Here is a 13293-nt window from a genome sequence, read left to right as displayed (position 1 = left end):
TGGAAGGCAACTGGAGAAGGGGACGACAGAGGATGAGATGGTTGGATGGCATCACCGACTTGATGGACATGAGTTTGAGCAAGCTCCTGGAGTTGGTGATGGACAGGGAAGCCTGGTGTGCTACAGTTCTTGGGATCACAAAGAGTCAGACATGACTGAGGGACTGAACTGAACTGAGAATAAAGCTAGTAAGATCATCTTACTAGCTTATTTGATTAATGCAGGTTTAAATTATAATGAAAATCAGTTTTATATAACTGATATATATAACTGATAATTTCGTTATAACTTATAATGAAAATCAGGTATAATGAAAATCAGTTAATGGACATATTTGTGACTCTCCTTTTTAATTCTCTAGATCATATTGTAAAAGTTTTGCTATTATCCCAAGTCTTGAATGGTAAAGATAGACTAGTATCATAATAGTTTCAAACACACACTTGCAAAATCATTGTCTCTTTATGTGATCTGTCAAAAAAATTGTTATATCAGAGAAAATCTAAACACAGAGAACAGAACATAGTCAAATTTAATCTTAACTAAGTCCTTCACCTTATCTGAATAGCCAGATTAAAAAATCTGTAGTTTTCTGAGTAATAAATATTCTTATCCTTCAGTTTTATAACAGAAAGGCAATTTATAGCACAAATGTAGTGCCTACATAAGTGATCTCAAGCCTTGGAAGGATGAAGAAGTTTGCTCTAAAAGAGCACACCCCCTGGAAGTACTTTGTCTCATGATGTCACTGTTCCCCGTGTTGTATAAAATAGTCCACCAAGACTTTTATTCCTCCTATATTAGAAAAAAAAATCTGGTAAGATGCCAGCTCTGAATATATGCTGTTTGTCTAGTGCATGCTTAGATGACATGTGCACATACATACACGGAATCTTTTGTGATTTTGATTGGAATTGTATTGAATCTATAGATTGATTTGACAAGACTTCTCTGGTGGCTCAGATGGTAAAGAATTCACCTGCAATGCAGGAGACCTGAGCTCGACCCTGAGTCAGGAAGATCCCCTTAAGAAGGGAATGGCTACCCACTTCAGAATTCTTGCCTGGAGAATTCGATGAATTGAGGAGCGTGGTGGACTGCAGTCCATGGGCTCTCGAAGATTCAGACACACGACTGAGTGACTAACACTTTCACTTTTCATATTTTATGATGTGACCCTTCTACTCACAGGCTAAGTATATAATTCCATGTATTTAAGTGTGTTTTAGTGTCTTTCAATAACGTTTTATTAAATATGTCTTGTGTATTTTGTAATATTATCCCTAGGCACTTTTATATGTTTTTTGATACTGTTATGAACAATATCCTTTGTAAAGTTAAAATTTCTAATTTTTTTTGATATATAAAAATGTAGTTGACTTTTATATCCAGCAAGTTATAGTGTTTTTTTAAAGTATTGCCATCTGTTCTCTTTTCTCTTCTGGAACTACCATTATTTGCTTATTAGGTCTCCAGGATCTATCCTCTAAGTCTTGTGTTTTCTATCATGATTTCTGTTTATATTTCAGTTCTTTGCTTTGTGATAGTTCTGCTTAATTTTCCAGCCACAATTCAGATCTCAAAAGTAAATATTCTATCCTTTAATTCATCTGCAAGTTGTTTTCTTGAACAACCATAGCTTTTCTTTCTGTAAATTCTTTACTTTTACCTGTTCTCATATATCCTTAAATGTCAGCTCATTACACATTAGGATTTACATTCTTATTTACCCTTTTTATTGCTAAATTTCTTCTTGCATATCTGTGTTTTCATTTAGGATTATTTTTCTTTTGCTTGAAGAATTCCCTTTAGTATTCCTTTAATACAAGTATGCCAAGTGGTGAGTTCTCTTCAGTTTTTGTTTGTCTGAAGATATATTTAATTTTTATTTTTACTTTATTTTTGAAAGGTATTTTTTATTGAGTTTAGAGTTCTAGCTTGGCAGTTATTATCTTACAACACAGTGTGTCATTCCATTATCTTTGACTTTCATCACTATTGAGAAGCCAACTGATAGTCAACTGTTGTTCCTTTGAAGATGTGTCTCACTCCTAACTGCTCCTCTCCATTTTTTAAAGATTTTTTCTTTATCTTTGGTTTCACAACTACATTATGATATACCTAACTGTGCTTTTCTTTGTATTTATCCTGCTTGATTTCATAGGATCTCTTATTTGTGACTTTCATTAGTTTTGAGCATTTTTGGCCATTTTTTTCCTTCAAATAATATTCCTATCCCATTGTTTTTTTCTTGTCTTCTGTATCTCTAGTTGTATCTGTGTTAGTTTTGTTTGTTTTTTGTTTTTAGTGTCTCTTAATGTATTTTATGCTTTTTCCCCTGTATTTTCTTTTCTTTTTTTTTCAGGCCCTGCAGTGTGGCTTGCAGGCTCTTAGTTCCCCAACCAGGGATCGAACTTGGGCCTCCTGCAGTGGAAGCAAGGATTCCTAACTACTGGGCCACCAGGGAGTTCTCATTCTTTTTCTTTTTTTAATCTCTTAAGCTTCAGTCTGGTTTTTCTCACCTGCTTCTAATTCACTAATTACCTTTCATTTGTGTGCCACTTCAGTATTCTTGGGCTTCCCTTGTGGCTCAGCTGGTAAAGAATCTGCCTGCAGTGTGGGAAACCTGGGTTTGATCCCTGGATTGGGAAGATCTCCTGGAGAAGGGAAAGGCTACCTATGCCAGTATTCTGGCTTGGACAATTCCATGGACTGTATAGTCCATGGGGTTGCAGAGAGTGGGACAAGACTAAGTGACTTTCACCTTTGTGTGCAGTGTGCTGTTACAAGCCCTGTTGAATTCTTAAATGTGATTATTTTTCAGTTCTAGAATTTCCATTCTATATTTCATACAGTTTCCTCTACTGAATTTGTCTGTCTTGTCATTTAATTTATCAAACCTATTCATGGTGGTTGGCACAGTGGTAAAGAATCTGCCTACCAATGCAGGAGACACAAGAGATTCAGGTTCAATCCCTGGGTCAAGAAGATCTCCTGGAGTAGGAAATGGCAACCCACTCCAGTATTCTTGCCTGGAGAATCCCATGGACAGAGGAGCCTGGCAGGCTACAGTCCATGGGGTCACAAAGAGTTGAACATAACTGACGTGACTTAGCATTCTCACAAAGAGATAATTTGAGGCTGTGGATGGTATAGTCTTCTTGCAGGGGTTTGCTTTTGCCTCTGACTATTTTAATCTAATCAGGGATTTTGTGATGAGAAGTTGAACTTTAGCATTTATAGGAGCTGGCCTCTCCTTTGGTTTAGGCCTTTGAGGGTTTCAACTAAAAGTAAGGAGTGGTTGCCTGGGTGCCTCTATCTTATTAGGTCCTGAACTTCCAGGTTTTTCCCTGAAAGCTCTGTAAGACTATAGGAAGACCAGTTTAGTTTCTCAGCCACTTAGCTACTGCTTTCTGCTCACCTTCTCAACCTCTTGTTACTACTTTTGAATCAGTAATTCCTTAAAAGGAAAAGAAACACTGAATGTTAGGCTTATCTCTTCAAACTCCTTTTCTGTCTGAGATTTTAACCCCTCAAGTCCTTGCTGCCTTGGTCCCGTTTTGATATCTACAAATAGATTGTTTCAATTTTAAATTTTGTTCATGTTTTCCAGTTGTTTTTTGCTGTAGAATTGATATGCAAGAAACTGCACCCTTACTGAGAGCAGAACTCCCTACAGAATAACTTTAAAAATAAGACAACTGATGCAAGACAATGATACTCAGAGCCGAGCCTACCTTAAGTTATTTGCCTTTATGTAAACACTGAGTCAAAGTCAGCAAAGTTTAGGTTTTATTTACTTTTGAGATGCCTTGACTTTTAAGGGCAACAAGTGAATTTTTCCTTAGGAATTTCTTCTCTTGTTGGTCTTATTTCTGCCATATTTACTGTTTTCTTTAGTCTTTCCCCCAGTACTTCCCTCATAATTCTCAGTCTCTAATTTGACTCAGGCAAGATGTGTCTAAATTGTCCCATTAAATTGTATCTGCAGGTGATAAAATGATGGCTCACTGTCTCCCTTTAGCTCTAGAGAATAAGCCAATCATCAATGAGACTGAGTGAAAACATTCCTTAGCTTGATTTCCCAATACTAAATCTCAAGTAATCTTTTTAGTTTTTATATAGTTGTAATAATAACTTGATAGTGTATCTTTGTAACAAGCTTTCATTTAACTAACAAGCCTTCAACAATTTCCTATTCTCTAGAAATCTCTAACAATAATAAAAATTATTACATGATCTTGCCCCATCTAGCCAAGGCTAACTGACCCACAGGAGAAATCCTAACCCAAACTGGTCCAGTCAAATCCTCCCTATCAGAAATTTGACATATGTGACAATTAAATATAGAGATAGAGTTTTTAGAGCTGCATAATATAATACACAACTTCTACGGTGGGTTCCACATTGTACCCCTCCTTCTAGGAGTCATGTCCTTATGTAATGTTTTCCCCTTGACTATAGGCTGGACCTAGTGATTCACTCCTAACAGACTACGGCAAAAGTAATAAGGTGTTGTTTCTGAGATTAGGTTGGAAAAAGACTTTGTGTTCTACTTTGACGGCTCTTTTTTACTCTCTTTCTCTTTTTTTTTCTCTTTTGCTCTCTTGCTCACTTACTCTGAGGGAAGCCAATTGCCATGTTATGCTGCCCTTTGAAGAGGTCCATGTGTCAGGAAACTGCATGCAGGAGGTCTCTAGCCAAGAGGCAGCAAGGAACTGATGCCCTCAAGTGAACAGCTGTCCAGATACTAAACTCTGCCAACAACCATGGAGTGAGCTTGGAAAAGAATCCTCCCTCAGGTGAGTCTTCAAATTAGACTGCAGCCCTGGCCGACAGCATGACTAAAACCTCATGAGAAATCTTTTCTAGTAGAACCCATCCTGGCTGTACTCATATTTCTGACACTTACTTCATCTCCTCATCTGCTTGTTGCTCTAGTCTTTCTAGTATGGCATTACAATTGATCAGCTTCTTTGGTTCTTGTTTTCTGTTGTTTGCTTCATCAAAGGTTTCCCCATGAGTTCCAGTATTAACTCATTTGATATGTTCTCTTGTATATTGTCACTGGGCTGTGTCATTCCTTCTATGATATGCTGTGGCAAGGATTTCTATGAACACCACCCAGAATCCTGGGTTTGTCTTTCATCTGTAGGTCAGACCTTGGATGTCTTGGCCTTCTCAGTATCCTGGACACTTGATGAAATATTTAGCTGTTGTTTTCCTAAATAATGCCTAACACAGGAGCCAGATAGTCTGCCTAGCAAGCCTTGCCTGGGTCCCTGATGTATTCTCTTTGAACTCTCTGGGTACCTTGCCTGATCTTTTCAAGTTCCTTTTTCTAGGGTTAGCTTCTCCCCTGGTGGCTCAGTGATAAAGAATCTGCTGGCAATGCCAGAGACCCGGGTTTGGTCCCTGGGTTGGGAAGATCCCCTGGAGAAGGAAATGGTAACCCACTCCAGTATTCTTGCCTGGAGAATCCCTTGGACAGAGGAGCCTGGCAGGCTAAGGTCCGTGGGGTCACAAAGAGTCGGACATGACTGAATGACTAAGCAGCAACAGCAGCAGCTTCTCTTTGCCATATTATCTTGCACCCTTCTGATGCATTATGCCTGTTATTTGATAGGAACTAGTTGTCTACAATATTACCATTCTCCTTCTAACCCTCTTCTCTATCCCATCTCAGTTATTAGATGGAAACCATGCCCTATGTCTCAGTCAGTTTTTACCCAGATTCTATCCAGGTAGGTTATAGCTCAGTTTCAGATCACACTCACTTCCCACCGTGGGTACACTAGTTATGATTACAGTTGAATACATTCAGTTGTTTTATGTATGCAAACATATTTTTACTATACTTTATGATATAAAACTTTGGTTCATTTGGTTTGCTTTTGTTCATTCCTCTGCATATAATTTTTGTGTGTATTATTCCATATGTTCACATGTATGTTTTTTGGTAAGAAGTTTTGAAGAATTTTAAAATAGCCCTTGAACTTGTTTCGGAATATAGGAGGGATGGTCCCATAAATTTTCTCACTTTTCACCTTAGGTTGTCAGTTGCATTAGATTGTAAAGCATATGACCTTTCATTTAATTGCCAAATTCAGTAGTTATCATCTACTAATACAGGGCAAAAGATTATAATCTTAAGCACATTGCTGCTAATATCTATCAAAAACACTGAAAAAAAAATTATCAGGTGTTTCCTAAAGAATATTCACTCTTTCGTTTCTCTAGTGGTTTTAACTGTTTTGGAGGATCTAATAAAAACTATGTTTTCTCTCCAGATGTGTGGGTAAGCACTGTTTCAGATATCTATTGCTGTGTAACAAACTACCGCAAAACTTGTTAATTTAAAGTAAAAATCACTTATTATTTCCTATGATTAACTGAGTTATGGACAGTTCTGTTCCACATGGTATCATCTGGCTAACTCATGTAATAGTTGCATCCAGCTGGGATTTTAGCAGGGGCTGGACTGCCTAGGATGGTCACATTCCCATGTTTGGGATCTTTATGTTTGCTGTTGGATGGAGTGTCCTGTTTTTTTTCCACATGACCTCTCTGAACAAAAACAAGCTGCCAGACTTCTTAAGGGCTTGACCTAGATCTGTCATAGCTTCTCTTCTGTCACATTCTATTAGTCAAAGCAGTCATAAGTCCGACTGAGTTATAAGCGGAGAGGAATAGACTCCACCTTTTTTTTTTTTTAATTTACAACTGTATTCATCAGCTCACTGGGCCCTATGTAACTAATCCTTGATCTTTTTATTTATTTATTTATTTTTGACTGCAGTGGGTCTTCATTGCTTTGCAGAGGCTTTCTCTAGTTGCTGCAGGCAAGGGCTACTCTTTGTTGCTGTGAATGGGCTCTAGGGTGCACAGGCTTCAGTAGTTGCAGCACACAGGCTCAGTAGTTGTGACTTGTGGACTTTAGAGTGAGCGAGCTTAGACTCCACCTCTTGATGGGAGACATAGCATGTACCAACAGGGATGGGATAAATGGTTAGTGACTATCTTTAGTGACAATCTACCATTAGCATATTCACACAGAATTTTGCATAAAACATCAGGGAGTTCATCAACCCATGAGAACCACCTATGAAGTGTCTATGTTTGTCAGAGTCCTAGGTTAAGTATCTCAGCTTTAAAATATAAACCAAGTATAGTGTATCCCAGAAATGCAGGTTTGGTTTCATATTCAAAAGGCAATGAACCTAGTTCACGGTATTATTAATAGTAAGACAAAAGAAAAAAACTCACTTGATCATTTCAGTAGATGCATGCAGAAAAAGATTTGACAAAATCCAGTATCCATTTATAAAAAAAAATCATCAGCAGACTAGGAACAGAAAGAAAATTTAATCTGATAAAGGGCATATATGAAAAACTGACAGCTGACATCATGCCTACTATGGTGAGGTACAGTCTATTGAAAAGTATATAATATGACTAAAATGTTTTTTTTTCTTCTTAGATTCTGCTTTATTTGGCAAAATTCAGAAACTAATAGCCAATTCATATTCTCCTATTGTCCTCTCTGAAGAAGGCAGTTCTCCAGAGAGAAAAAGTCTGTGACTTAGGGATCATCTACCATCTTTAGGCTTTACACTCAGGCAGCCAATGGCCTGGTGGTCAAGCCTCCAGATCCAAAGCTCTCAGAGACAATAGAAGAAAGTGAAAGCAAACTTTCATTTCAAAGACAGTGAAGCCTTCCCATCCCTCCTTCTCCGACCCACCACCTTCCACACTCCCAACCTAAATAAAAAGATAATAGAGGACAGTGTATGAGTGTGAAAGATGCTCACACACAGACCTTCTTTTCAGTTAAGGAGCTGCAAAATCCCCCCTCACCCCTCCCCGGAAGGAGGACAATTGGAAACACCACTCAAGGCTTAGTGGCACAAGATGAGACTGGTAAAAACTCAGGGAGAAAATATTTTAGCTTCAGCCCATTCTCAGGACTCTGGTGAACTTATACTAAAAATAATATAATGCTGGTGGGAGTGAAAACTGACATCATCAAATAGAATCTGGTATCACATTAGAAAAATGAATACTCACCATGATCAAGTGTTTTGTACTGGAAATGCACCAATGACTCAGCATTAGAAAAGCTTTTAGAGTAATTCATTACAATGTGCTGAAAGAGAAAAATCATGTCAGTCTCCAAATATTACTGGAAATACATTTAATAAAATTTAATATCCATTCTGACAAAAATTCTTAACATTGTATAAATAATATAGAAGTTCTTGCATTGAGATATGTCCTTTCCATACATTTGATTTAAAAAATTATAAGATGTGTTATTTCAAGGCCAAGAATAACATCCAATTCAAGACAGAGAAAAGGATAAGATGAGCACCATAACCACTATTGTTATTATTTTACTTTTTAATATGAAGAAATTGTCACATACAGGGTAATTGTAAAATTTATATGATGTCTCAAGATAAATATTCTTTTTGCTGTCAATTTTTAAATTTTGATTTTCTCAAGTTTGTTGTAACCTCATAGATTAAATAGCTAGATAAACGTGTTTTAATATTAACAACCCAATTTAAAAGTAAGCAAAGGATTTTGAATAAACATTTCTCCAAAGAAGATATCCAAATAATCAATAAGTACATTAAAAGATACTCAGCATCAGTAATCTTTTGGGAAATGCAAATCAAAGCCAGAATGAAGTACCACCTAACACTCACTAGAATGGCTACTATAAAAAAAGAAAAACAAGGGGAGTTCTCTGGTGGTCTAGTAGTAAGGATTCCATACTTTCACTGCTGTGGCCTGGGTTCAATTCCTGGGGGGGAATAAAAAAACCAAACCAGAAAATAACAAGTGTTGGCAAGGATATATAGAAATTGGAAACTTTATACACTGTTGGTGGGAAAATGGTTTGGTCTCTTTGGAAAATAGTTGGGGACGCCTCAAAAAAAAAAAAATCATACATAGAGTTACCATATATTATGATCCAACAACTCCACTTCTGGGTATAAAACTAAAAAAACTGAAAGCCAGGGTCTGAAAGAGATGTTTATATACCCATGTTCATGACAGCATTATTCACAATAGCCAAAAGATATTGAAAACCCTAATGTTTCATCACTAGGGAAAGAGAAGTGGGTCCAGGGGAATCAGATCCCTTTGGGGGATGTGCAAGCTGCCCAGAATCCCTTGTCCCTCCCCATTTTGAGCACTTGGGGTGGGTGTGGGTGAGCGAAGGGAAGAAGCAGGGCATGATTTGATAAAGCTTACTAGGAGGCAAAAGGCGCTGATGGGTTACATCTTGGGCCTGTGGAGGGAGGGTGTGGGCCGGAGCTCCCAGTAAATCCAGGGGCTTTTTTGCATCCAGGCCTGGCCGCTAGCCCTTTTCCTTCACTTTCGTGACTTTGGCCTTGGCTTTGGTCTTGGGAGTGCAGGACTTGGTCACATGGATGGTCTAATGGCACTTGGCATGGTACTGTGCCTCCTTCAGGGTGGCGGGCTTTAGTGCCCATGCTCCAATCACATGCCCCGCAAGGTCTCAAACTTGTACTTGCAGTCGGCTCCAAACTCTTCCTTCCTTCTTCCAGTGCATCCGGGCACCTGACACCAGATGCACAGAGTCTGGGCCCTATAGGTGCTCTGGCAGCAACTGACACCACAGTCTTTGCCGCTGAGGATGCAGAGCCTCCAGGTCCACTCCATGCACTCGCTCCCTGGGCCTTCCATCTTCACGTTGTCTTTCTTTTTGGCCACCTCTGAGGTGAGCACCAGCAGAGTGAGGAGGGCAAGGAGGAGGAAGCCTGGGCACTGCATCCTGAGTGGGGAGCATGGGTCACAGTCCCTGCTGGGGGCCGCAGGTGTGGACCTCCCACCCTTTGCCCCAGTTTCCAGACCCAAAGGGGTTGGGCTGCTACTGCAGTGGCGTGGATTGGGGTAGGGGCTACCAGCCTTGGGCAGCCTGTGCTGCCTTGCTGCCAGCCTGGGCGCACAGCGGGAGGAATCTCCCCAGGGGCCACCTGAGCCTGAGCTCAGACTCCCACTCCACTCCCAGATCCCAGGTTGTCAGCAGAGGAGGTGCTCAAGCCCCTGCAGGCTCAGTTGGGTTAGTTTGTTTTTTGTCATTGAGCTGTATGAGCTATTTGTATATTTTGTTCTGAAACTTTTTATCTCTAGATGAATAGAAAAGATCTATATCTTTAAAAGTCAGAGCCTTGAGGATGGGCTATTGTGTCTATTTCAGGATATAGGCAACATTGTTTATTTGCCACATGGCACAGTTTATGGGATCTTAGTTCCCTGACCAGGGTTTGAACCTGTGCCCTCCGCAATGAAAGCAGAGTCCTAATCACTGGACAGCCAGGGAATTCCCATGACATTTTTAACTTATAGCAAAAGTAGTAGAATACAAAGGTTAAAGTAAAAGAAACAGGTCCAATATGGTCCAGATTTGTTCTTTTCTATTACAGTTGTTGCCAGAGGCTGGGGGAGGGTGGAGTGGGAATTATTTAATGGGTATGGAATTTTAGTTTTGCAAGATGAAAAGAATTCAAGAGATTGGTTGCATAACTGTGAATACACTTTACACTACTGAACTGTATACTTAAAAAATGGTTAAGATAGTAAATTTTATTCTATGTGTGTTTTCCCACAATTAAAAATAAAGTAAAACAGAGTTCTCTGGGGGTTCAATCCCTGGTTGGGGAACTAAGAGCCAACAATCCTCATGGCAAAAAAAAAGGAAAATTAATTAAAATAAATAGTATATAAAAATAAACAAAACAAAGTGTTTTAAAGTTATTTAAATTCTAATATTAAAAGTATTTCCTTATAAATTTATAAAATTTATTTTCAATTTATTTATAGCATTGTGGTTTATGTTAAAAGTAGTTTGTAATTGAGAAAATATAAAAGCAAAAGGTTTAAAATCTCCTTCTTGATGGTTTCAAAATGTTTAAAAATGCTGAGTCATCTTCAGTGTGCTCCTGCTAATTAACATCCATATTTATTGTTCATTTTTTCCCTCTATTTTTGTTGTTCTGTTTCATTTTGGATATTTTTTATTGTTATGTCTTCAATTCATTGACCTTTTCTTCTGTGGTGTTTAATCTACTGTTCAGCTTTTCTTTTTTTTGTCACACTGTAGTATGTGGGATCTTCATTTCCCCACACCTGCCTCCTACAGTGAAGCTCAGAATCTTAACCATTGGCCCACGAGGTAAGTTCTCTGTTTATCCCATTTACTATTTTTTTTGAAATCTCAGATATATTTTTCATCTCTAGAAGTCTTTTCTGTATCTCTACTTTCTTGAACATATGTCATATAATTGTAATAACTTTTAAGATTTTTGTTTACTAAAACATTAATTAATTATTTATTTTGGTATATAATACTTTCTAAATAACAATATCAATATTATTAATAGAAATATGATTACTGAGAGCAGGTGTTTTTTTGGAGTTCCTTTTCTTCCTTAGACTGTATACTTACTATGGATATACAATCAAAGTATTTCTTTTTTTCTGGCCACCCCCTGCAGTGTGTGGGATTTTAGGTCCCCCAAACCAGGTATTGAACCCTGGGCCCTTAGCAGTGAGAACATGGAGTTCTAACCACTGAACGACCAGGAAATTCCCAAAATACTATGATTTAAAGTCACTTGAAATAATCCTCCAGTTTATAAATAAGCCACCAACTTCATACTTGGTTAGATTGATTTGTTTCACTTTGCTTTTGATTGGTAGATATTTTTTCCACCTTGATTTAATTCATTTGTATAATACATAATACAGTTACATGTTTCTACAGTCAAATGATACAACAAATACTTTCAAAGAAGACTAGCTAGACCATATTCCTTTCCCTTACAGGTAATTAAAAAAATTTGTTTTGGTTTATGCTTCCATTGTTTGTTTGTTTAATCGTGGCAAGATATTACAAACATAAAATGTACTATTTTGACTTTTAAAAAAAACTGAAATATAGGTGATTTACAATATTATAGAAGTTTTAGGTGTACAATATAGAAATTCAATATTTTTATAGATTATACTTCATTTAAAGTTATTACAAAATATTATGTCAACTGTGTTGTTTTTGTTGTTCAGTTGCCCAGTCATGTCTGACTCTTTGTGATCCCATGGACTGCAGCATGCCAGGCCTCCCTGTCCCTAACCATCTCTCAGGGTTTGCCCAAGTTCATGTTCATAGCATCTGGTGATGCCATCCAGCCATCTTTTTCTCTGATGCCCTCTTCTCCTTCTGCCTTCAATCTTTCCCAGCATCAGGGACTTTTCCAATGAGTCGTCTATTCACATCATATGACCAAAATACTGGAGCTTCACCTTCAGTATCAGTCCTTCTAGTGAATGTTCAGGGTTGATCTCCCTTAGGATTGACTAGTTTGATATCCTTGCTGTCCAAGGGACTTTGAGGAGTCCTCTCCAGCACCACAGTTTGAAGTCATCAATTCTTTGGCATTCAACTACACTTCAATAAAAATAAAAGTTATTATGAAATAATGGCTATATTTCTCTGTGCTATACAATATATCCCTGTTGCTTACATTTTAACCTATTTTAAATGTCCAGTTGAAGTTGTAGCATTAAGTACATTCACACTGTTGTGCAACCATCACCACTATTCATCATTCCAAACAGATGAAACAGTGTATCCTTTAAACAGTAACTTCCCTTTATATGCTCCCCCCATGCCCTGGGAATTCCTATTCTATTTTCTGTCTCTATGAATTTGACCATTCTAGTTACCTCATTAGTGGAATGAGACAATACTTGCTTAAAAAAAATATTTTTGAAAAAAAAAAAAGAAAAAAAAATATTTTTGGCTGTGCTGGGTTTTCATTGCTGCATGTGGGCTTTCTCTAGTTGTAGTGAGTGGGAGCTACTCTTCATGTGGCTTCTCATTGCAGTGGCTTCTCTTGTTGCAGATCACCATCTCTAGGCAAGCAGGCTTTAGTAGTTGCAGCTCTCTGGCTCTAGAGCTCGGACTCAGCAGTTGTGGCACACAGGCTTAGTTGCTCCGTGGCATGTGGGATCCTTCAGGGCCCAGACCTGTGTTCCCTGCATTAACAGGTGGATTCTTATTCACTGCGCCACCAGGAAAGTACCAATATTTGTTTTTTTGTGTGTCTGGCTTATGCATAATGTACTCAAAATTCATTCATGTTATAGCATGTGTCAAAATTTCCTTCTCTAAGACTGAATAATATTCCATTGCCTGTATGTTATATTTTGTTCATTCATCAATTCATGACTATTAGGGCTGCTTCCACCTTTTGGCTG

At 38.1% G+C, this 13293-nt stretch overlaps 1 long non-coding RNA gene and 1 pseudogene across 1 annotated transcript; one reads left to right on the top strand and one right to left on the bottom strand.

Moving 5' to 3' along the window:
- Positions 1-2652: 2652 nt before the first annotated feature.
- Positions 2653-12323, top strand: LOC122682489. The gene is made up of 3 exons (XR_006337396.1): positions 2653-4802; positions 11138-11209; positions 12274-12323. It is a non-coding gene; the product is annotated as an uncharacterized LOC122682489 (long non-coding RNA).
- LOC122682357 lies at positions 9156-9928 on the bottom strand (annotated as a pseudogene).
- Positions 12324-13293: the final 970 nt, after the last annotated feature.

Source organism: Cervus elaphus, chromosome 3 (assembly GCF_910594005.1).
Source record: "Cervus elaphus chromosome 3, mCerEla1.1, whole genome shotgun sequence".
NCBI classification, from domain to species: Eukaryota; Metazoa; Chordata; class Mammalia; order Artiodactyla; family Cervidae; genus Cervus; species Cervus elaphus.
Note: the sequence above shows the minus strand (reverse complement) of the source record. Positions and strands in the feature narration are given on the sequence as shown.